The sequence below is a fragment of the Podarcis muralis genome, chromosome 16 (genome assembly GCF_964188315.1).
Source record: "Podarcis muralis chromosome 16, rPodMur119.hap1.1, whole genome shotgun sequence".
NCBI classification, from domain to species: domain Eukaryota; kingdom Metazoa; phylum Chordata; class Lepidosauria; order Squamata; family Lacertidae; genus Podarcis; species Podarcis muralis.
This window is the reverse complement of record NC_135670.1, coordinates 38345008-38370927: the sequence shown is the minus strand read 5'-3', so window position 1 is coordinate 38370927 and position 25920 is coordinate 38345008. Positions and strand designations below refer to the sequence as shown.

Sequence of the window (25920 nt, the reverse complement as noted above, 5' to 3'; positions counted from 1 at the left end):
CCGTGTAAGCTCTGTACAAGCAAATCAGAATGATGGCTGAATAAATAAGTTGTCTGAAGTAGCCTTTACTCAAGACTTGGCGGCAGTCTAGAGGCTTTCAAATGGTGTTCTGGAGTACCATGAGGTTCCTCAATTTATCACAGGCTGACAAGATCAGTAGTGGTGAGACTCCAGCATTGAAGGTGGCTGGATTAATGACCTGGGGACCCCTCCAACTCTATTCTATAATTCTATGATTCAACAACAGATTGAAGAGAGCTTGCTCACCACTGCCAATCCTCCTCCACTTGGGAATTACAAGTAGGGAGTAGGGCTGGGCGATACCTGGTATTCAACATCGTGATATATCACCAGCAAAACATCACAATATACCGATATATCATGGTGCTTGAAATAAGGATGGAGCTACAGTATGTAGAGGCATTGGCTGGCTTCACGGTTTTCCCCACATCGTGATTTTTGCATCGCCTTCTCTTGTGATTCACTGCCCCCTTCATGAGGCAGGGGAGAGCTGAGCTGGCAGAGTTAACAGGGGCTGTAGGAATCGAAAGAAGCATTGGCTGGCTTCACGGTTTTCCCCACATCGTGATTTTTGCATAACACACACACATACATCATGATTCACAATATATTGCCAGGTCAAAATTATGAAACCAATATGACAAAATGGACTTCAAACTGGTTTTGGATGATATACTGATACATCGCCCAGTCCTAGTAGGAGGGTGCTGCTCTTGCACTTGGGTCCTGCTTGTGGGTTCCTTGTGGGCATCAGGTTGGTCTCTGTGAGAAGAGGATGCTGGCCTGAGTCAACAGGGCTCTTATTTTCTCCTCATGAAAAGCAGACCACAGAAGTGCTGGAGAATGTCCTAGTTCCACTCTCTAAGCTCATGCAGGCAGCAGTGTCAAATCTGCATAAAATTTGCTAATATGTACAGGTGTATATGTATAGATGTTGAGTAAGACATCAAATAGGGACGCGGGTGGCGCTGTGGGTAAAAGCCTCAGCGCCTAGGGCTTGCCGATCGGAAGGTTGGCGGTTCGAATCCCCGTGGCGGGGTGCGCTCCCGTTGTTCGGTCCCAGCTCCTGCCAACCTAGCAGTTCGAAAGCACCCTTAAAAGTGCAAGTAGATAAATAGGGACCGCTTACTAGTGGGAAGGTAAACGGCGTTTCCGTGTGCGGCTCTGGCTCGCCAAAGCAGCGATGTCACGCTGGCCACGTGACCCAGAAGTGTCTCCGGACAGTGCTGGCCCCCGGCCTCTTGAGTGAGATGGGCGCACAACCCCAGAGTCTGTCAAGACTGGCCCGTATGGGCAGGGGTACCTTTACCTTTTAAGACATCAAATGTGACAAAAGGCAACCCAAATGATTTCTCATCCAATCACTTGATTGCGGGTGAAATGGAATAGCAAAGGCCATGTATCCCACTCTGTCCCTCTTCTCAATGGAGTGAAACAGTGGTGTGTCCTTGCCCCTACTCTCTTCAATTTTTACATAAATTATTTGGCAGGAAGCCTACCAGTGAAACACACTGGTAGTCTGTCAAACAAACCCCTGCAGATTTTATTATATGCAGACGATGTAGTACTTTTTTCTTTGACAAGCGGGGGCTTAAAGCGTTTGCTGAGAGCTTTGGAGAGTTACTGCAAAAAGGAAACATTACAAATTAACTATGATAAAACTCATCCAAATCACTCAGATAATTTCTCCAATTTGACCCCCCCCTTCCCCAATTCAGATTCTCTTTAATTCACTTACCCCCAATTTATTTCCAAAAGATCCAACTCAAAATCATTTCAACTCCCCTTCTATTACTCCCAGTCACTTCTAAAGCAAGTTTAATACCATTAATTCCCCCAAATCAATATTCTACTCCAGTAACCCACCCCCAGTTCAATTTCCGCTGAATTCATTATCCACCCAAAATCACCCAGGGCACTTAAGATACTCAACATCTGTGCAACAGCTGGGTAAAGAAGGAACAGACAGGACCCCCAGGCAGGGATGGGGGAGGTTCAATTCAGTTCACATTTAAAAGCAACCTAATTCATACTTTCCAAAACAGTACATGAATCGAAACCCAGCCATCTCTCAAAATCTGAACTTCTAATTTTATGACACAGTTCTCCAGTCAAGTAATGTGTAAAAAAAATGCAGGTACTTGGGTAAAGTGTGCATATACATGTGCTGCATTAGTGAAAACAATAAAAATGCATTGTTAGGGGAAACTGTTCAGCAAAAATGTGTATATTAGGTAAAACTACATACAAACATGTATATTTGATGAGTTTTCCTGATGACTTAAAAAAAAATCCACAAGTTGATCTGGAATTGTAAGGAACTGAACTGAAAACAGAAAAATGAGAAACCACAACTTAGAGATTCACACAACCCCACAGTCACTGTCTTGCATACAACGGGCACTTGTACGATGAGCGCAATAAAATGCCGTCTACCAGTTCAGACTACTTGCCTGGCAGAGGCTCTCCAGGGCCTCAGACAGCGGCCTCCCCCTCCCCTGCAGCCCGATGCTTTTAATTGGGAGACGCCCCAGGCTGCAGGCACACCATACAATTAAAGGGCGCTCCCAAAAAGAATAAATACTGGGAACTATAGTTTGTTAAGGGAAACATAGTTTGGTAAGCTGGAAATTGAAGCTCTCTTAGGGGTAGACTACGGTTCCCAATATTATTGGGGGTGAGTGTGCTTTAAATGTATGGGATGTGTGCAGCCCCAGACTTCTTTACAGACATGCAGTTCTTCAGCAGACCAGCTGATGTGGAAAGTATTATCTTCAACACACTGGCATAGAAATAAATGCTTCGGAAACAACATTTTGATGCTTCCATGGAACAGCAACCAATAAATGTAGCTCAACACCTCCGTCGACTAGACGGGACTTCAGAAGCAGCTGGAGGACGGCGCTAATTGATCATGGCGTGATAAACACCAGCTCTCCTAGCGCCAGCTCTGCCTTTTGTACTTTTATTGATTTTTAATTTGAACAGCCCAAGTATGCCGCTACGTGCATGGAGACAGAACAGGATTGCCATCATGTATATCAGGTATAAGATCTGGCCAGGGGACCATCTAGTCCAGCATCCTGTTCTCACAGTGGCCAACCAAATGTCTGTGGGAGGCCTGCAAGCAAGACCCAAACATTGGCTTCTCTCCTCAGACACCCGTGTAGCTGGGAGAAGAAATACAACACCAGGGTTGTGGCTGTTGATTCAGTCTCATGGCTCCTTTTCAGTTCCACATTTTGGAGGGTCCTGGGGCAAGACAGGTATTATGGGCCTCCTGCCTCAGGGAGTCTACTCCTCACTGCATCAAGTCTAGAGAGCTCTTGTCAGTGGGCAAGAGTAACCATGTCAGTCTTTTGCAAGAAAACAAAGAGTCTTCTGGCACCTTACAGCAAGGGCAGGGAACCTATGGACATCCAGATGTTTTTGGACTACCATAATCCCTGACTATTGGCCATACCAGGGGTTGGGCGTTCAACAACATTTGAAGGGTGCCAGGTTCCCCACCCCTAGGGTAAGTGAAATCCACAATTCGTGTATACAGTGTTACCTCGGGTTACGTACTTAATTCGTTCCAGAGGTCCGTTCTTAACCTGAAACTGTTCTTAATTTGAAGCACCACTTTAGCTAATGGGCCTCCTGCTGCTGCCGCGCTGCCGGAGCACGATTTCTGTTCTCATCCTGAAGCAAAGTTCTTAACCTGAAGCACTATTTCTGGGTTAGCGGAGTATGTAACCTGAAGCGTATGTAACCTGAAGTGTATGTAACCTGAGGTACCACTGTAATTTGGTCTAGAATTCTGGAGAACCAGAAACTCAATTTTTCCTTTCACAAACAAACTTTGAGTCCGTAAGTGTTGCAAAGATAAGCTTCGAAATGCAATGCTGCAGAAAAGTTAACTGATCAGAGACTTCTTTTAAAAAAAGAAATCAATCTACATCTAGCTTGAGAAGGAAAGGAAGACCAGCAGTTAAGTTACCTTTTAAAGTAAACATGCACTCACACAAAGGACATAGCTGGACTGGGTTGACATAGCCCCCTAAGACCTTTCGGACAAAAGCAGTGGCTCTGTAAGCAAAGCAATAAAAGAACGATTCAGGCACAGGAACGTGTGGCATTAAGGAACTGGGAACAAAGCTCTCTTAAAGGCAGGCTACACGACTTGCAGCCGAGAGCATGGCACTGCTGCTATTTTTAAGAACCACGCCTACAGTATGCGACGGCTCCACAAAGCAAAACAACTACATTTAAAAATAATACACTTTGCAAAATCAAAAACAACCGCGGAACACGCTCCAGCCGCTGCATTGCCTAAAATGAATAAAGTGTTTGTGCTGGGCTGGGCTGGCAGATTCCCCCCATGTTCAAGCTTAAGGATCTGGAATCCTGTTCACGGAAAGGAGAAGAAGAAAAGGCCTGAAAATAGAGAACGATTACATTACGCACCTGAAATAAATTATGCCGGGGTGAAGCTTGGCATGTGCCTATCAGCAACTCACATTTGAGATGAAAGAAGTATACTGGTTCTGGAAAATTAACGGCCTTGTCCTCAGGATCAGCCAGCTGGCTCACATACATCGAGGTGAAGATGTTTGGCCGCTTAAAGTGGTATGACACTGCTTTAGAGTGCAGATGAGGCCTACTGTAGGTACATGCAACTGAAATAAATGAAAATATTTCTTTTCTCCACCCCTTCACTCTGCCTCCTCCACCTTCCTGAACTTCCTCTGTGTGGTCTCACCTGTTTTGGATTTTAGGCTGTCAGATCCTTGAGGGCAGAGGTCTCTATTTTTTTATTATTTTGCAATAGAGAGAGAGTGCGCTCAACAACATTGGTCAACTGTTTTCACTTTTTGAAATATAGCATCCCTTATGTAGTCCAGCATCCTGTTCTCACAGTGGCCAACCAGGTACCTAAGGCCGAGGTGCCAAGTTCCACTTGACATTGGGGGTGTGTATTGGCTTGTCACATGTGCATGACATCACGCGTGCGACACACATGTGTGACGTCACATGCATCGGGAGGAGGCCACAAGGCTGCCACAGTGGGTAGGCCTGACGAGGCCCTCTGCCAGCGGAGGGAGGCCCAGTGGGGGAGACCCGGTGTGTCCTCGTCCCTTAAGATCGGAGGGGCTCAGCCCCGCATATGGGGGGGGGGGGAGCTGAGCTGTCCTCAGCCCCATAGAGTTGGCACCTATGGCCTAAGGAAGGCTGCAAGCAAGACGTGAGAATAACAGCACCCAGCTATAAAAAGAAGACATAGAGACTTCTGCAGCACCTGAAGTCCTAACAAAATTTATTACAGCATAAGCTTTTGTGGACTGGAATGACTTCAGGAGTTGCACATAACAGTAGCCTTCGTTGGCAGGTAGTGTAAAAAGTACAATCTCTGTGTACTTTTAGATCCATAATTAATGTTGTTACGCACACCTGCAAGTAACGTTGCGCTCGTAACAAATGACCATTTTTAGTAAAGCCATTAATTGTGTTCACTTTCAGTAGCTAAAGTATATGTTATATACATGCACAGACAATATTTAACAGCTGGGACAAGCTGTCCAGCCAGAGAACATTATATAGCTATAGCAAGTTGAAGCTGCAACAAAATGTTGCCGTGCAGGACAGTCCTATTGAGGCTTCCCGATACTTCATTCCACTCTCACTCCCAGCAAAAAAAGGCAACCAGTATTCTGAGGCTGGACACTGAGCATACTCAATTTGCTATGGGCTACTTTGGAGGGGGAGTTCCCACCTCCCCTTAGTCTCCCCTAAATATTTTGGTACTTCTGCAAACTTTGGGGTTGCTATGAGTCTGCTAACAGGGCTGCCATGCTAGCAACTTAGAATTAGAATATAGGATGATTTCTCAGCTCATGGGACACTACTGCTGACAGATGGGCGGAAGTGACTTTTGCAGATTCCACCTTCCCGCAGTCCTACACTTTTCTGAAGGGTTAGGTCCAGCCATGGAAAGCAAAGTCTGGATCCAACCCCATGGACCTTTTCCAGAAGAGGGCATTTTGACTGTTATCATCCCTGTCTGGCTCTGTGACATGACATCTTGCCCTGCCAAGGAATCATCATCTCCATAACATCAAACTGGCTTCAGGTGTCAGTTCCCAGGAAGGCCCAGGTTAAAATCCTCACTCAGCCATGAAACTCACTGGGCAACCTTCAGCCAATCAACACCTCTCAGCTTAACCCACCTCAAAGGTGACGAGAAAACAGGCAGCTTGGGGGACCACGCTGAGCACCCTAAGTGACTTGCAAAGACGGGCAAGATAAAGACCTAAAGAAGCATTTGAAGTCACAGCCTAAAATCCCTGAGCTTTGTTGCATCTACCTGAAAATGGAAGAACACCAAAGAAAAGCACTCACTTAAAAGCTTTTGAAATAAATAAAGGAGACACCCACAATGGGTTGTCAGCTCAAGAGACAGTCAGAAGACAGAAAATATTTGGATTTCGATTTTATCTGCAACAAACATGCAACATCGTCTATTTATATGAAAGAAGGGTGGAAGGAGAGACGATGGAACAAAAATGTAGCATTGAGATAAGTAATCCACCCACACAGAGAAAACGATTCCATATTGTGTCAGTTCTTTCTAAAATGAGGGTACTTAAAAATATACACAGTGTATTATTTTTTACCTGGAATGGCATAAAAGGAAAAAGAGAAAGACAACTTCTACTTCAGAAATAGTTTGAGACCTCATCCATTTGCCCCTCTCCTTCCAGGCAGTGTGCTTGTGTCTTTATTACAGGCAGCAATCCAACAGGCAAAGCTTCCTGCAGCACCAATGCATCCCCATTCTCTCTAACCATTGGATTTCTGCCTGTTTAACCACTGTTAGGCCTTCTGGCGCAGAGCAGGGTAAGAGAGGAAATGACAATGCTAACCTGAGCCCATTTGGTTGTCAGGCCAGAGAACCATAAGGAACAACTGTTTTTCCCTCTCTGGAAAGGAAATATTAAAATTATTGTATTACTTGTTTGAAGGTCTAACACATTCTTCCCCAAGGATGGGAAGGAGCCAAGAGTCAGTAGAAGGTCAAGGTAATACCAAGGGAGAGATGAAGCCATCAGTTTCACTTCTCTGTACAGTACTTCTTATTTTCCCAACCTTAAATTCGGTTCACATTTCCACAGAAATTTTCTTTTTCTTTTTTTAACATCCTTATCCAAATTCATCAGCATTTCAGCACTAATTTCTTCTAGCATTTTTGTACGGTGTTCTGACTAGCACATTTTTATGAGCAATTTTTTCTTATGGTATTTTCCACTAACATAACCCATTTTTATGAGCAAAAATTTTATGAGCAAAATTCTCTTATGGTATTTTCACTAACATATGCCTTTAGTGAATGTTTTCCCCTAATTGTTGTGCACATTGTTTGGTTGGAGAGCGCAAATCTTGAAGGATGGTTGTGCTTTGGTTTGCATATTGGTTCAAGAAGTGTGACACTGGCATTTTCTCATTCAAATGCAAACAAAATCAATTTTCTCCTCCATGTTTGGCCACAGATCTGAGAGAGGCTCAGGTGCCAGCCAAATCGTGGGGGCCTTATTGCTCTTTAACTATTAAGCAGTGTTTCCAGAGCAAGTCTTAACATCAGGCAGGAGAAGGCAGCTCGACTCCGGCCGTGGCAATACTTGGATCCCATTCAACAGCAGGTAATTGCCCCCTATTTAGTTGAACAATTCTCACTATATAATTTATGAAGCCATTTCATTGGCGCCATTTCACTTTTCTGGTACAGATGACAAAATGTCCCAGTCAGTCTCTCTCGAGTGTTTGCCAAATTTTGAGTAGCTAAGGGACCTTTTTTATTTCTTTGCATTAATATGGTAGGCAAGCTTCATTAAGATACCGGTACTTGAAAGGGTTCTTCGTTTAGAGTGGGCAAGTATGATTCACATCTCCGCAGTGGAACTCAACAACCGTAACTCTGTGAGAGTCACTGTTCTGGGCATCTCTCTTCTGAAGGAAGGCAAATCTGCTGCACCTCCACACCAGGAGTGGTTGAAGGATCCAGTCAGACCCAAACCGGAGCCTGACTTGCGCCCAAGCCAGACCACGGAATCACACACCCAGGTGTAGTGCCAGCCTCATCCGAGTCTCAGCAATTCAGGCTCACAGGAGACTTTAAATAATCAATGCATTTCTTGCTGCCCATGCAACTGTTTCTTCACCCCATAATGTTGGAATTGCTGCAAAGCCCAAATGGGAAGTAATTACATGGGGGGGGGGCTGTTTTGTCCCAGGAAGATTAAGACAGATGCAACAGCAACACTGCCGGCTGCTCTAAGAAGCGTAGACGTAAATCATCCAACAAGCGTGTGACTCACCAGCAGGCCTGAAGCCCGAAACCAGATTTTCCAATGATGACTAAACATTTTAAAAGGCGCATGGCTGTAAGCTGACCTGTGAGCTTGGCACAGCCTTAACGCACAATACAAAGCCAAGTCCTCCCGTTACCCTTTGTTAAGGCCCATAATGGAATTAAAGGACCTTGTGACACATCCTGGGGTTTAAATGGTCTCCTAATGACTTGAATACCCTCCTCTCCAGTGCTTCCCAAATTAGCCTCCTGGGAAAGGAAGGCCAGCGAGGGTGGAGGCACAGACAAGCAAAGGATGCAATGCTGCAACCTGGCTGGGAGGGCGAAATGAGGTTGGGGGGGGCAGGGACAGCACACCGTGGCAATCACAAATTATATTGGTTGCTCCATTGCCTGCCAAATGGAACCCCCACTTCCAAATGGAATTCCAATTACTCAGATGTCGTCCTCGCCAAATGCACCAACCACTTTCCCTGGGACATCACTCCCTGCTCCAAACCAACAAAACAGTTTAGACTAGAAGAGGGCTGCAGCCAAAGAGGATCAAGATATTGGAGGTTCTTCATGGAACACATAGGCCTTCATTCATTTGTGGAAGCTTAAGCTTTTTAAAAATAAAGATGGCCCAAATGTAGATGGTATAGATTTTGCATGGTTTCAAAGATGACAGATAGAGCAAAGAACCCAAACTGTGCCTGCATTAAATACTTATACTGATTTCTAATTGTATTTTCTGTTCCTTTTTTTCTTTTTTCTTTTTTTTACTGTATTACAATTCTGTGAAATTCAAATTGTAATACAATAAAATGCAATATAAGAAATAAAGGAAGCAAAGAAAGGCAATTAAAAATCATACAGCATCTAGCACAGCACATGACAATTGCTACAAAAGGCAGAAAAATCAGTATCTGGCCCAACATGACCCTCAGTAATTTTAAAGTGGCCCCTTGGGGGGAAAGTTTGGAAACCACCAGGACAGAAAGATGTTTTTCTACTTCTCTTGTCTATGAGATAAACAGCAGTCACAAGGAAGTACTTATCGGTTAACTATTGAAACTCACTGCCACAAGATGTGGTGACTGGCCAATTAGTGGAGAATTTGGCTATTATCTGCCATAATGATAAATGGAACCTCCATCTTCAGAAGTAGCACTGAATCAGTGTCCGTAGAGGTTGACCGCTGTGAATTTCTCCCAGAATTACTAAACTGATTTGAGAAAGAATCTGTGTGAATGCATCTCCTGTACTTGCAAGTTCAAGGAAAACATTTATTGGGCTCTGACTCACGACAATCCAGCATGTTTCTTTGGCACATGCAAGTCACACAGTCTGCATGCACAATGAGCACAGCAACAGCAGCAGCTTCCTGGGGAGGCAGATAACCCGTTTTTTCTCCCAGGTTGCCTCCAGGGCCAGCCACAGGATGTGCCCTGGAGGTCTACTGTCTGTTGACATGAATTCTTCCGGCAACGTCACAACCATTTCTGAGCACAGCTGTCCAAACATAACATGAGTTCAAAACTACAAAAGGGAGGTCATCACGCACCATGTTGCTCGATTTGATCTCCGGAATGCCCCCGCTCTGTGCAGCCTGGAGTCACCAGATCCAGACTGTACAAATCTGAAGCATATTGTCTCAGGACTCCCCATTTCCTCAAGTGGTGGGATGTTCCAAAGGCAGTCTTTTACAGGGTCCATTCACTTGCAAGAATGGAGGCTTACCATGCTGGTCAATTTTAAAAATAAATATGCAGAATGGTGCACAGAGGAGTAAGACAAGCAAACATCCGAACAGGTAATGCTTGTCTTTATAGTACCATCAGTTCTCACAAAAGCAAACAGCATGCACGAGCAACCCAGCAACCTCCAAAAGGCCAACCAGCCACAAAACTCAACCTCTGAATCTTCTGCTGGGTACATTCTCACCAGCAAGTGGTTTTTCTCCAGTTCAGAGCCAAGCAGGTGGATGTGCCCTGTACAAAACACCCAACAACCATTCAGGACAGTTAGAAATACAAGACGACTATTGCTCCTTGGGGGTTTGATTCCACCACACACTGGAAAATTCAGGTTGTGCAATTATAGTTGACTGGCAGTGTTAGAAACTCAGATATATAAGCTAATTGCCAAATGGCACCTTAAACCTGGGTTACTGTCACCACAACAGAATGCCTGGGCGCCTTTCCCCCGCAATGGGATCTATTTTTATTTGTTTCATTTTTATACTACTTTATATTTTAAAGATAAAATCTCAAAGTCATTTACACCACATTAAAATATAAAACAATCCAGAGTAAAACAAATTCAAGTTTTAAGCAAAATATTTCAGATCCTTCTCTAAGTGACATTTTGTTTTTTCCCTTATTTATTTATCTACTTAATTGATATAGTCGCCCCATAGCAGAAGTACTCTAGGAAGCCAGTGTGGTGTAGTGATTAGAGTGTCAGACAGACTAGGACCTGGGAGATCAGGGTTCAAATCCCCACTCTGCTTAAGAAAGCTGGAGGGGCCAGCCAGATGGAGATGTCAGCTGTCAACCTGGCATCCAGAGATCTCCACATGGTCACAACTGGACCCAAGCCAGTCGCAAAACGCACCTGGCACCTGGCTAATTTCAAAGGCTGTTGACTGGGAGTCGTGGAATATATCCACTCCCCCCAAATCACAGGCTTTTTGCAATCAAGAAAATGTACTAAAAAGTGTAGAGTAACTCTTGCTTTGACATATCATCTAACCTCCCTGCAAACAGATCAGGATGAATGCTAAACACTGAAACAGTCAGAGACACATCAGTAAAGTTCATTAGCACATCAAGCTACACACAGAGATAGCCGACATTCCCCACACTTAATGTAACTCAACAACATTCTCCATTGCAATAACTGTATTTAAGCAGTCTGCTCAATCGGGTAAGGCAGATGTAGTAAATGGGGACAGGTTGGGCAGTTATAAAGGAACATGATGTTAGCAAAAGCCATTTCAATAAGGCACAGGAATGTTCCTAATACTAAAAGTTTAAAAGTTTCCCAGCAAGGGAAGCAAACTGAATTTCTCCCTCCCACCGTCAGCTCTCTATAAAAAGGAAGGTTATAAACGAAGCTGTGGCTTCTGAAGAACTATTTTGCGGTATTGTTTCTTGTACAAAATAATTACTGGAAACTGGAGAGCAAACAATGCGACGCCCTGCTGGAGCGAGGAACAGAACAGCGGGTATGCACCATAACGCAGCCCAGAAAAGAGGTCACTTGCAGATACAGATATTGCAACCAGTTTACAAGGAGGAGAAAAGCACACACAGCCTCCTCTAAGGGCTTGATGGGTACACAGAGAGGGACCATGGCAATACTCTTTGCTGGAGAAAATTGTGTTCCTCCAGGCCAGCATGAGAGACAAAACATAAAATACAAAATAGGAACATAGAGACTCTGTCTTATACCGAGTCAAACCATCTGGCTTAGTATTGTCTGCACTGCCTGGCAGCAGCTGTCCAGGGTCTCAGCCCCTGTTAGCTCTGCCTGCAGGAAAAAAAGGGCTGCTCTCTGTGGAGTTCTCCTTGGTGGGTGCAATATCCCCTGCCCCCTGCAAAAAAAGCCCTTGGAAATGATATTGTGATGCCGTTGTGCACATTATTATTATTTAATTTATTAATTCGTTAATCTTCTTTCATATTAAGTCTCAAGGTAATTTACAAGCATAAAAGAAAAACAAAGCAAAAATCTCTCTTTCTCTCCAGTTGTGAAAGTTTGTTGAAGCAAACATATATTAAATTCTTTCTGTAAAGTATAAATCGTGGGTGCTCCTGGTGGCTTTTGAGAGGGGGGAAATTTGATCCTCAAACTTTCGGCAAATTAGGTTTCAAAATGCGGGGGAAAGGATTTAAACTCCATTTTTTTTTATAGCACTGCTAAACTTCATGTCAGTGTTGTCTGCCTGTCTATACCTGCTCATTTTCACCACCTCTGTGCACAGAAAACGGGAGGTTAACCCATAAGAAAAAAATTATATCCAAAAGTAACAGCAAGTTAATACGCTTATTAGAACTAGATAAAATATTCACAAATAAGTGAGCAGATTTTTTGATTAACTGACACTTCATCAGACTAGAGAAAGGAACAGGTTATGAAGAAAAAACCTCAGAATGCAGTAACTTATAATGTATTTATTAGATTTCTTACCCACCCTTCACTGCAAGTTCCCAGGGCAGGTTAGAACAATATAATATTAAAATTGTTTAAAACAATGTACAATCAGAGGATCGGAGTGAATCCTAAAAGTAAGAGGTGTGTTTTCACTAAACAACAAAAGCTGTACGATGGAGATGCTGCTTCATTCGTCAGGTGAAGATGAGATTTTACACAGACTAACAGAACAATCCCTGTGAATCTTTACTCAGAAGTAACTCCCATAATGCTCAACAGGGCTTACCGCAAACGAAATGACTTAAATTTAAATGACGAAGGCAAACCAGCATGTGAAAAGTGGTGTTAGAAAAATTTGAAGCAAGGGAGAAATTGTTCCGTTAGTTCAATTAGACGTACAAATGTCCCATCATTTTGATGGCTTCACCAGTCACAAGATGGCTAAAGCACCATTTCCTAACCTGTCCACTCCCTATGAGACTTTCAAGCCCAACTTTCTTTTCCTCTCTTTTTTTAAAGAACTTCTCCATGGTTGAATACTAAATTGCCCCAACTTTTCAGGCAGTTGCCAACGGCCTAAAATTAGGAAAACGACTAAGAACTCCCACATACCAGATGGCCAAAAAATCACAGCAAACGTTTCGGCTGTGAGATGCACAGCTTCAGTGAACACATGAAAACACACCATGAAAGAAAAACCCAAAATGAATCTGAAATTCGTGTGACACCAAAAAAAAGTTGTTGCTGTTCACAGGTGTGTGTGCAGTTCCACCTTGAACGTAAGGGGGAAGGAGGGATTAGGACCCCTCAACTTTAAGTAATATTTAAAAAGCAAAGACTGTTACATGAAGATCTGATAAGAAGTCTATTGCTCCGTTCTGAGTAATAGGGCTAAGGGATTTTCCCTCCTGAAATGTTGAGGGTATGCAAAATGGGGGGCACACATTGCACCATCCCACCCGCCTGATCTCCGCTCTCTGCCCATCCTCCCACTTCCCTCGCACCCTTGCCCGCCTGCCACATGAAATCAGGGCGCTCTGGGATGAGAAAGTGGGGCTGTCCCGCTTAAAATGGGGCGCTTGGCTGGTAAGAATTTATCACAGTATTATCACGCCAACTAGAAAACTGAAGTTTTATAACATGCAGCACAGCATTCCTGAGCTGTTTTTGCCTGGGATGATCTTAACTGAGCAGCTGAAATACATGGTGCTATTTTTATTTTGCTTATACAGTGGTACCTCGGGTTAAGTACTTAATTCATTCCGGAGGTCCGTTCTTAACCTGAAACTGTTCTTAACCTGAAGCACCACTTTAGCTAATGGGGCCTCCTGCTGCCGCCAGAGAACGATTTCTGTTCTCATCCTGAAGCAAAATTCTTAACCTGAAGCACTATTTCTGGGTTAGCGGAGTCTGTAACCTGAAGCGTCTGTAACCTGAGGTACCACTGTAATGTGTTTTATGGTCTTATGAAGACAAGTGTAGGGAAAGGGGAGAAATTCAGCTCACATATTAATGCAAACCTACCTAATTCTCACTTCCTGAAACAATATGCAAACCAAATCGCAGCTTCAAAAATTGAACTTCTCTAAATTTTGGACTGTACCTATCTAACCAAATGATGTAAACAAAAATGCAGATATGATGGGAAAGTATGCATATAAGTGAAAATAGCATACAAAAAGGCATTATGGCAGGGCAAATTGCACACAAAACTTTGCCAATTAAGCAAAGTTGCATTAAAAATGTGTGTATTATGAGAAATTTCCATTAAAATGCTGATGAATTTTCGTGAGAAACACTTTAAAAAATCAGAAACCGATGTAGAAATGTGGAGAATAAAACTTAAGTTTGGGGGGAAAATACGAAACTGAGAGAAACCAAAGTTGACATTTGTGCCCAACCCCAGCTGACTTTTCTTCAAATTCAAAATCCACAACGGGGCGATACCTTCACTGGGACCAACCAAAGTGTCAAAAGATAGTGGCAAGTTTTCAAGTTCTCCAGATCTTTTCATCAGGCAAGATGCTACACAGCAGGAATTGACGTGGGATGAGCAAAAAAGAAGCCAAGAAAGGACATTAGGTAGCAGGAAGATCACTTTAGGCCCCATCACACCACTTTAAAGAGTCATGGCTTTCCCCAAAGAATCCTGGGATCTGTAGTTTGCTAAGGGCGTTGAGAGTTATTAAGAGACCCCCTTTTCCTCCCAGAGCTACAATTCCCAGAGTTCCCTGGTAAGAGAGGTTGGCTGTTAAAACAGTTCTGGCTGCAGACCTCTAAGACTCTGGGACAAAGCAGCAATGCTTCACCCTGATTTCTGAACACAGAAATACTGGCTCTTACCTAAATCAGTCCCATACCATAAACAACACAGCAGTTGACTTGAGAGACCACTTTATGTCATCTATTTCCAGTAAATCGTTCATTTTGAGATATGACAGACACCCGCTAGGCATACTTTCAAGGAACAACTGAAGGCATTTATTTTTTAAAACTTTTTTCAGCTAGATGAAAAGATCTCTGCCTTAGTTGTTCGTTTTGTATTGTTTTCAAACGTCTCTTCAACAGTTTTTTGCACTAGTTTAACTGCTTTTACATGTTTGTACACACATTTTCATAAATTATGAATTCATACAATCCATAAATTAATTTAAAAAAATAACTCACAGATTCTGGCTAGGCAAGGAACATAAATTTTAAAAACCCATGGGAGTCTACATTTCAGCAAAGGATTAGTTTTTAGGTGGTCGCTAGTATAGTACTTTATTACTTAGTGGTTAGAGGGGAGATAATCTTAAAAAATGTGAAGTCGTCATTATTATTATTATTATTATTATTATTATTATTATTATTATATCTTCAAGTGGTAGGAAAAAATCAACAGAACTGCAAGATACAAATATTTAATCATTCACATGTATCTACAAAATATACAAATATTAAATCAGCCACCTCTACGAATTAAAAAAACTCCCATATTGCAGCACAGCCCAAAGCAGAAAGATAATAAACTGCTTATGAACAAATCTTAAGGCGTCCATGATAATGCAGATTAATTTGTTTAAAGCCTCGTTTCAACACGCCCTGGGCACTTAAATTGCCATCTATGTGATGCCTAACCTTAGGGTAATAAACCCACAATGTTTCCTGTAAATACAGCCTCAGCGCCATGGCACACGTTCCAGGTTTTTCCTCTTCATTAAATAGATCTGTTTCACAACACAGTTCTTAATTGTCAAACACAGGTAGAGGGGAGGGGAAAAACAAGTTGCCACTTAAAATAAGTTGTCATGAATGAACAGCTGTTGCTGGATGACATTCAAAACGTCCACAAAAGCAACCCCGGACCATTAGAGCAAGTGCTAAAGAATTGCAAAAATATTTTTATTCCCAAATAAAAGTCTTACATACACATATTTACATTCATTAAAGCTGGCATCAGCTGGCCATTTAATTTTAAAAGTTAGTTATGAAATCTTAAATAGAATTAGCAGAAACTAACAAGCTAAAAGGACTCTCTTTCAACCTTTTTCAACGGCAACGAATGCTAATAAGGTAAAATTTCAGTCCTTGAGTCTCAGTTGTTTGCTTTCACCCCATTGGATCTTCCGGCCCTCCAGACACACAACTGATTCTTAATCTTTGTTTCACACTCAGAATTTAATTTTTTTTAATAATATTTTTATTAATTTTCATCAAGAAAAATAGATATACATTACAACTTAACAAATTTTCTCATTTTTGGACTTCCATCAGCCTTTCTGACAATCATCCGAATTAAACTTTTTAATTACACATTTCCTAAATTTTCTATTGCCTTTTAACATACCCTTCCACACCTGTTTTTCTTTCTTACAATATTTCTTGAGTTTTTACAGAGCTTCTTTAAATGCCACTAACGTTATTTTGTTGTCACTTATACGTCCCCAATACTCCACTAGCTTTCCCCAGTCCTCGATAAACTTTTGATCTCATAGATATCTGATCTTCCCTGTCATTTTATCAAGTTCTGCATAGTCCATCAGCTTCATTCTCCACTCCTCCAATGTAGGTACTTGTTCCTGTTTCCATCTCTGGGCCAGTAATATTCTTGCCGCTGTTACTGCATATTGGAAAAGTTTACAATCCTTTCTATTTATTTCATTTCCTATGATTCCTAGAAGAAAGGCCTCTGGTTTCTTAACAAATGTATATTTCAACATTTTTTTCAATTCATTATATATCAATTCCCAGAAGCTCTTCACTTTCTTACATTCCCACCACATATGGTAAAAAGTACCATCCTTTTCTTTACATTTCCAACATTTCTTACATGTTTTATACATTTTTGCAAGTTTTACCAGTGTAATATACCATCTGTAAATCATTTTCATAACATTTTCCTTTAACGCAGTACATGCGGTAAATTAAATATTTTCATTCCATAGTTTAATCCAATCTTTAAATTGTATATTAATTTAATTTATAGGTACAGTGGTACCTCGGGTAAAGAACTTAATTTGTTCCGGAGGTCCGTTCTTAACCTGAAACTATTCTTAACATGGGACGCGGGTGGCGCTGTGGGTAAAAGCCTCAGCGCCTAGGGCTTGCTGATCGAAAGGTCGGCGGTTCGAATCCCCGCAGCGGGGTGCGCTCCCGTTGCTCGGTCCCAGCGCCTGCCAACCTAGCAGTTCGAAAGCACCCCCGGGTGCAAGTAGATAAATAGGAACCACTTACTAGCGGGAAGGTAAACAGCGTTTCCGTGTGCGGCTCTGGCTCGCCAGAGCAGCAATGTCACGATGGCCACGTGACCCGGAAGTGTCTCCGGACAGTGCTGGCCCCCGGCCTCTTGAGTGAGATGGGCGCACAACCCCAGAGTCTGTCAAGACTGGCCCGAACGGGCAGGGGTACCTTTACCTTTACTATTCTTAACATGAGGTACTTTAGCTAATGGGGCCTCCTGCTGCCACTGTGCCGCCGCCACGCAATTTCTGTTCTCATCCTGAAGCAAAGTTCTTACCCCGAGGTACTATTTCTGGGTTAGCGGAGTCTGTATCCTGAAGCGTCTGTAACCCGAGGTACCACTGTACTAAGGTTCCTATGTGCCTGGAGCTTTACTAAAATATCGACTATATATTTCTGTAAAGCTGTTTGTTCTCTGTGAACTGGACACCTTAAGGTATCCTAAGCAAATTTTGCATAATGGCTCCTGAGACCAAGGAGCAGGTTTTCGTCTATGTTTGGATACAACTGGATGCCATTTTGAATCAAGATGGTAGACTCACCCTTTCCAAACTGCACTGCTTTTAACTGCTGATTTCAAAACTGCACTGGGTTGTTGTTATTTTGGCTTCATAGAATCCCCAAGCAATGCTGGCAGAAGGCTGCTAGATGAATCAGAATTGGTATTCTCTAAATCTATCAGTTGCTGGGGGACTGGCAGAAGAGTGCCCTCGCCTTCAGGCTCTCCTTGTGGCCTTCGCAGGGCATTTGCTTGACCACTGCAGGAAACAAGATGCTGAACGAGACTGGCCTTCGCCCGGATCCAGGTGGCCTCTCCTTATGCTCTTATCTCGTATTAAACAACACCAGCAGAACTTTTGTATCTCTCCAAATACAAAGGCTTTTCAACAGATGTCTGTTCACACATTCAGTTGTGAATCATCACTTGTGTACTTGTAAACCTGCCCTTAGCTGGACTCAGGCCTTAACTCGGGGGTGGAGCGCATACTTCTTTTGCATGCAGGTTCAATCACTGTCATCTCCAGGCAATAAAGCATGAGAGGGTGGGAGGTGGGGACCTCTCCCTTGAAGAGCCACTAGCAGTCTCAGTAGACAATACTATTTGTTATTTATTAAAGAGTGTTACTGTACTGCTTGTGGGATAATCTGCCTCATATAACCAACATGCTTAAGTCGAATTAATGCATAGAGAAAGCTGTCCTGCCAGACTTAGCTATGTCACCTCCCCTCACCTTGGGAGGAAATAGGCAATCAAGTCTTGGCTTCATTCAGTCTACCTGAGCATTCAGTGGGTGAGGAGGTCTGGGATGGTTGCTCCAGCTCAGCTGCATGGCTTTAACCAGCCTCTTTTTTCCAGACAAGAACAGAGTGTGAAATGAATGTTCTCCTGTACCAATAGTTTAGGAACTTGAACCATTTTGTAAGCAAGCTACACTTGCCTGTGCAACCATCTGTGAAATAGCTCAGTTGGTGGAGCAGGAGACTCTTAATCTCAGGGTTGTGGGTTTGAGCCCCACATTGGGCAAAAGATTCCTGGATTGCAGGGGGTTGGACTAGATGACCCTCATGGTCCCTTCCAACTCTACAATTCTATGATTCCGTATGGAAAAGCACATGACTCTGACCTTTGGAGAGTTTGTAAGTAAACCATTCTCAAATTACCAGATGTGTGGTATCTTTCTACACTAGGGGAAGTGGGAAACTTTGGTAGGAACATTAAAGGGCACATTTAAGGTTTAACAGCCTATATGCGCACGCTTTATTTGCTGCATGTTTTGTGATTTTGAATCTCTGCTGGAGTTCTTTCACCAAAGAGCACTTGCCCCAAACTTGGATCTTGGCATCCAGGAATTAATTGTTTTCCCCAACACTGCTTACGGGACAGGGTTTACACACCACTCAAACACAACTTAATGTTTGATGTTTTATTATGTTTTATATAAGCTGTAAGCTGCCCAGAGAAGCTGGGGAAAACCAGCCAGATGGGCAGGGTATAAATAATAAAATTATTATTATTATTAACAGCAGCCTTGGATGAGAGAAAACGATGGGCTGCACATGAGGAAGACACAGGACCCGATGATTCACTTATTCACAATGGTTTCCCTCCCTTTTCTGGGCACAACGTGGGGCTTTATCATCACAACAGCCCTGTGAGGCAGGTCAGGCTGAGTGTGAGTTGCTCTACAGCACAATGTGAAACCCCAAAGTTGAGGTTGGATGGCCATCTGTCATGCATGCTTTAGCTGAGATTCCTGCATGGCAGGGGGCTGGACTAGATGACCCTTAAGGTCCCTTCCAATTCTACAACTCTTTGATTCTATGAACTGGGAGGATTTCCTCAGTCTGACACTCTTATCCGACCCAGGTATGAAATTCCAAAAGCGCCCTACAGGTATCCCACACCCGACAGCTGTCATGTGGCTTCTCACCCTGCCAGAAAAGCCAAGGGCGCCAAGAAGATTTCAAAGAGGCAAGCAGGGCTCTGAAGGGCTACCCATTGTCCTAAAAGGAGGTGCTGAAGTGGGCCCAGAAGTTATCATTAACACAAGAATTGGTGGCCAGTTACCCTGGGAGAGCGTCTCTTAGCAACCCATGAAGCCTCCTTTGTTTCCACTGCATAAATAAGAAAGGAGTCTTATAGGGGCAAAGGAGTTTAGGAATAAACAAAAAGGGAAACATCACTGGATCTATCCCTGCCTCACACTTCCCCTCAAGGCAGGGTTAAGAATCATGAATTTAGTGGAAAGAACCATAAAGTGAGCAGTGTGCAACAAAGGAGAAAATGAACAACAACAGAAATAAACCTGGAGTTATGCAACTCCATACAAAACAAGGAAAGCGACAAGACAGCCACTCGACTTTTTCTTACTTTGCTTCACAATTGTTCTTCAATGTGCAGCGCAGCAAATTTAAGACCCAGTTCACACATGACACTGGGCAAACCGGGGTTTGTAATCTTGAAAACACACTGTGCAGAGGGATACAAAAGTCACATACCACACATTTACAGCACACGTCTACCATTTTAACAGTCAAGGGTTCCCTGCAAAAAACCCTGGGAACCACAGTTCACCCAATTTCATAATTCTTAGTAGCCTTAAATAAACTACAGTTCCCAAGACTCTTGTGGGGAAGGCGTGTGCTTTAAATGTAAGGTGCAGATGTGACCATCCATGATTCACTATCGGCAGATGTTTGCAAAAGGTGTGTTTGTCCCTAACTGATCTTTGCAGTTTGCATTTTCAATTATACATCTAAGGCATCTTTATGGCACAACCTTTTTAAAAAGGTTAACTGGGAATCAGGAAGTACTGGGTTAATAAGCTGTCTTAAGCAGGATCTGATTCTTGGTCCATCTTGCTCAGTATTGCTGATACTGGGCATACTATACAGTGGTACCTTGGGTTAAGTACTTAATTCGTTCCAGAGGTCCGTACTTAACCTGAAACTGTTCTTAACCTTAGGTACCACTTTAGCTAATGGGGCCTCCTGCTGCTGCTGCGCCGCCGGAGCACAATTTCTGTTCTCATCCTGAAGCAAAGTTCTTAACCTAAAGCACTATTTCTGGGTTAGCAAAGGCTGTAACCTGAAGTGTATGTAACCCGAGGTACCACTGTATATAATTAATATTGGTAAGGTCATTTTCCTTTATTCCCCTCTCTGACCCTGATTCTCTTACAACAGCACAGCACACCTTTAAAGAATATTCAAGCATGGGCATAGCCAGGGTTTTTGTTGCGGGGGGTGCAGAACCTCAATTAGCTATGTATTTTTATTGACTGATTTTTTTGGGGGGGAGCTGCCCCCACCCCCTCTTGGCTACGCCCATGTATTCAAAAGACATTCTTTCCCTCAATTAGTTCTGGGCATTGTAGTCTACCGCTCTGGGAGTTACAGTTCCCAGGAACCATTAACGAACGACAGTGCCCAGAATTCTTCGAGGAAAAGGACGTGCTTTGCACCTTGAACACATCATCTGTACCCAGTCCGAGTGGCAGCAGCAATCCAGGTTTCTGGCACGGAGCCCTACCTGCAGATGCTGGGACTGAATTAGGGACCTTCTGCCACAAAGGTGCAGGTGCCTGTGGCCCTTTCATTTCATTTCACAAAAAGCTGGTTCGATTTGTTGGATGAGTTTTTAGTTGGTTGACTGGTTAATTTGTCAGCTGGGGCCACATCCACAACTATGGTGCCACTTTAGACCATCATGCCTTCTTCCCAAAGAATTCTGGGAGATGTAGTTTATTAAAGGTGCTCAGGGTTGTTAAAGTAAAGGTAAAGGGACCCCAACCATTAGGTCCAGTCGTGGCCGACTCTGGGGTTGCGGCGCTCATCTCGCTTTATTGGCCGAGGGAGCCGGCGTACAGCTTCCTGGTCATGTGGCCAGCATGACTAAGCCGCTTCTGGCGAACCAGAGCAGCACACGGAAACGCCGTTTACCTTCCCGCCGGAGCGGTACCTATTTATCTACTTGCACTTCGACGTGCTTTCGAACTGCTAGGTTGGCAGGAGCTGGGACCGAGCAATGGGAGCTCACCCAGTCACGGGGATTCGAACCGCCGACCTTCTGATCGGCAAGTCCTAGGCGTCCCTCGCTCAGAGTTGTTAGGAGACCATATTCCTCTCCCTGAGCTACAATTTCTAGAATGATATAAGAGCCAATCCCTTTTCACGGGGAGCTCTGGGAATTGTAGTTCTGTGACGGGTCTCCTCTCAGCACTCTTAGCAAAGTGCAGCTCCCAGGATTCTTTGGGGGGAGCCATTTCTGTTTAAAGTGCTTTCAATATATGGCGTCAATGTGGTCTAAATCTAGAATGTTGTTGTTCTATTACAGACTTCACAACTCCCACCAGCCCCAGCCAGTACTACTTGTGGGGCTGAGGGGGTTGGGGGGGGGGAGGAAGTTAAGACTTTTCTGTTTAAAGAACCCTTTTGAGCCCTCCTCATATTTTAGCTACTATGCTAGCTTTGGTGTTTCCTACTGTTCATTTATAAAGCTTTACTGTTTTCAGTGTATGCTAGAATGATCTCCTTAGAGAGGAACGGCAGTATATAAATGATTTTGAAATAAAGAAATGAACTGTAAATCACACCCACACCATAAATTTAAAGCAGATATAATGCTGCTTAAAGCACATGGCTTCCCCCAAGGAATCCTGGGAGTTGTAGTTTGCTCCCCAAAGAGCAACAATTCCTGGCTATGTGACAGCATCATCCACTCCACCTGAAGAACACTCCCCCCCCCCCCAAGAATTATGTACACAACAGTTTGTTCAGCGTTGCTGGGAATTGGGAACTCTGGGAGGGCTAAACGAGAGTGCCCAGAATCTTTTGAGGGAAAGAATGTGCTTTAAATGCCTCAGTGTGTCCATTCTGCACCTAAGACCATCCTACAGAAACCAGGGTCCATTTCACTCGCATACATCGCTCAGTTACCAAGTGCTCATGCTTGAATCAGTTCTACTATGAAAGGCCTCTGGGCCTCATTTTGTGCGCCTCCCAATATTCCATCAGAGTTCCTTCCTTCCTGTTAATTTCCTCTTCATTTTTACCAGCTTCTTAAAGTTTCCCCTACCCCCAGCTGTCAGAGAACAAACTGGCAGACTTCTGCACACATACTCTCTGTGTATATATATCATCAACAGTGTGGCGTAGTGGTTAGACTGCTGCACTATAACCTGGCAGACCTACTTCATAAGGTTGTTGTTTCTCAGACTTGGATCTCCAGCTGTTGTTGGACTACAACTCCCATCATCCCTGACTGCTGGTCCTATTAGCTAGGGATTGATGGGAGTTGTAGTTCAACAACAGCTGGAGACCCAAGTCTGAGAAAGAATAAAAATGAGGAGGAAGAGAACCACATACACCAACTAGAGTTCCTTGGAGAAATGGTGGGATATAACTATAATAAATAACAATATAATAAAGTCAGAAAGGGATTGCTTTCACTTGCCTTCCAAAACAGTAGCAATATTAGTCTATTGTACTAAAAGAAAAGTCCTCAGGATATCTCAGATCAACCCCATCAAACTAGACTAGACAAGGCTTCCTACTAAAATAGACCTGAATAAAATCCTGAGCCGGACATAGTGAAGATTAAAGCAGGCAGTTTTCATTCAGTACCAGCTAATCCAGGACACTTTGGCTCCACCCATCATCAGCTTTGGCTCCACCCACTGCCACCAAGAGAATGTGGCCCTCATCTGCTGCAGTTTAATACGTCAAGCATGGTTTTGATCTACTGTATGGGATGCGGGTGGCGCTGTGGGTTAAACCACAGAGCCTAGGACTTGCCTATCAGAAGATCGGCAGTTCGAATCCCCATGACAGGATGAGCTCCCATTGCTCGGTCTCTGCTCCTGCCAACCTATCAGTTCGAAAGCACGTCAAAGTGCAAGTAGATAAATAGGTACCACTCCAGCGGGAAGGTAAACGGCGTTTCCGTGTGCTGCTCTGCTTCGCTAGAAGCAGCTAAGTCATGCTGGCCACATGACTCAGAAGCTGTACGCCGGCTCCCTCGGCCAATAAATTGAGATGAGCGCCGCAACCCCAGAGTCGGCCACGACTGGACCTAATGGTCAGGGGTCCCTTTCCCTTTACAGTGGTTCATTCACATGAAAGGCTAGAACTCAAGAGGTCAGAGCATCTGCTTACATTCCAGGTTCAACCCCTGGAAACTCCGGTTAAAATCCCAAGAAGAAGGGATGGAAATGGCCCTTCTTTGACTGAGCAGCTGACCTGGCAGGAGGTGGCTTCCTATGCATGGCCAGCCCACCTATGAGGCAAGCTGAGGTAGCTGCCTCAAGCAGCAAAATCCACAGAGACTGCAGATTCCAATGTGGATCTTTATTCAGGGCCAGCCTCCCCATGAGGCAAGGTGAGGTGACCCCCTCACTTTGCAGGGTCCACAAAGGCAGCAGGTCCCAATGCAGATCTTTCTTTCGCTCTTGTTCCTGATGTAGATTTTCCCTCACTCCTTCTTACCTGGCGGGAAGGGGGGCATCATTTTGGGGTCTGCCTCAGGTGCCAAAGGGGCACATATTGGTTGCTAGATAGGGAAAAAATTCAGCTCACCTAAACTGCACTAAGGGGACGCGGGTGGTGCTGTGGTCTAAACCACAGAGCCTAGGGCTTGCCGATCAGAAGGTCGGCGGTTCGAATCCCCACAACGGGGTGAGCTCCCGTTGCTCGGTCCCTGCTGCTGCCAACCTAGCAGTTTGAAAGCACATTAAAGTGCAAGTAGATAAATAGGTACCACTCTGGCGGGAAGGTAAACGGCGTTTCCGTGCGCTGCTCTGGTTCGCCAGAAGCGGCTTAGTCATGCTGGCCACATGACCCGGAAGCTGTACACCGGCTCCCTTGACCAATAATCCGAGATGAGTGCCGCAACTCCAGAGTCGTCCGCAACTGGACCTAATGGTCAGGGGTCCCTTTACCTTTAAACCCCACTAGAAATGGATTTGTGCTTCTTTCATTTTTCTATCCCAGGGTCCTTGGAACTCCCTGCCACAAAAACTCAAGTTCCTCCACATGACCCTTTCCTGCTGCCAGCCATTCCCGCAGCTACATCCTACTGGATTCCGGGAAAGAAACCCTGGATTCACCCGGTGATTCCCTTTCTGGTCCCCCCCCCCGGCGCACCTGGCACGGGCGCATCAGGGCAGAGGCAGCTGGACGGGGCTCCAGTTCCTGCGCGCCGCTGCCACGAAAGCCTTTTCCGAAGCTTTTCCGAGGCACCGCAAGGCGCCACCACCTTTTCTTCTTTTCCTTTCCAGCGTCACGTGAGAACGCTCCTCCTCCAAGCGAGCAGCGGGCGCGTGTCTTCCCTCCCCCGCCCCCGCTTCGGCGCCCCGACCCCCCCCCCCCGTCCAGCCCTCCTCCGGGCGCCCCCTCACCTCGGCGCGGCGCCGGGGCATCGCGTCCTTCCCCTTCGCGGCCGCCGGCCTGCTCTGCCTTCCCGGCTGCCGGCTCCCTCCGGGGCGCGCGGCTCGGGCTGGCAGGCTCCCTCTCTATCCGGCGGGGAGGGCCAGCTCCATGCAAAGAGCAGCCCGGGCAGGAGGGCGAGCCGCCTTCTTCTTCTCGGGCTGCCGCGCGGCTCGGGCTGGCAGGGGGGCGCCTGGCGGCGGCCCTGCTCCTCCTCCTCCTCCTCCTCCTGCTCCGGGGCGGCAAGAGCAGCAGGGAGCGCGCTGACAGCTCCGGCGCGGCTGCTACTTCCTTCTCCTTTGCGCACATTCCCGCACTGGGCGCCGCGGGGCTGCGGGGAAGAAGAGAGCGGCGCGCGCGCGCCCCTTGCCGGCCGGCCGGCCTCTCGCCCAAGGGAGCCCTCCCGCCCGCCCGCAGGTGATGACGGTGGTACGAAAACAAAACACAGGCACATTAGTCTTTTATTTGAATTATAGGCAAAACCGTGGGCGGTGCAATGGATGCAACGCATCTGAAGGAATACGTTTCTGGGTGCAGTGCATGTGGCAAAGTTTTTATTGTTAAAACTGCTCACCTTAAATCAATTGTGCAGTTAACAATTCCTCACTGCATTGGAAAAGTTAAAAACCATAAAAAGCAAAGCAAACCAGAACCCTGTGTGTAGCCCAGACAGTGTCTTAGAACTAAATCAGAAACATCAAGGATATCTGATTGTACAACAGTTGAATGTTAACTGTTGGTTTCGCTGTTTTCCTTCTTTTAAT

At 44.7% G+C, this 25920-nt stretch overlaps 1 protein-coding gene across 9 annotated transcripts in view; it reads right to left on the bottom strand.

Moving 5' to 3' along the window:
* Positions 1 to 25459, bottom strand: part of PITPNM2 (phosphatidylinositol transfer protein membrane associated 2) — a 231620-nt gene extending 206161 nt beyond the window's left edge. For 3 of the 9 annotated variants that reach the window (XM_077920518.1, XM_077920523.1, XM_077920521.1), the window contains exon 1: positions 25129 to 25454. The gene's annotated coding sequence lies outside the window, so the exon portion shown is untranslated. Of the gene's footprint in view, positions 1 to 25128 lie in introns of all 9 variants that reach the window. The other 6 variants (XM_077920525.1, XM_077920524.1, XM_077920526.1 and 3 more) reach the window with 4 other exon arrangements.
* Positions 25460 to 25920: the final 461 nt, after the last annotated feature.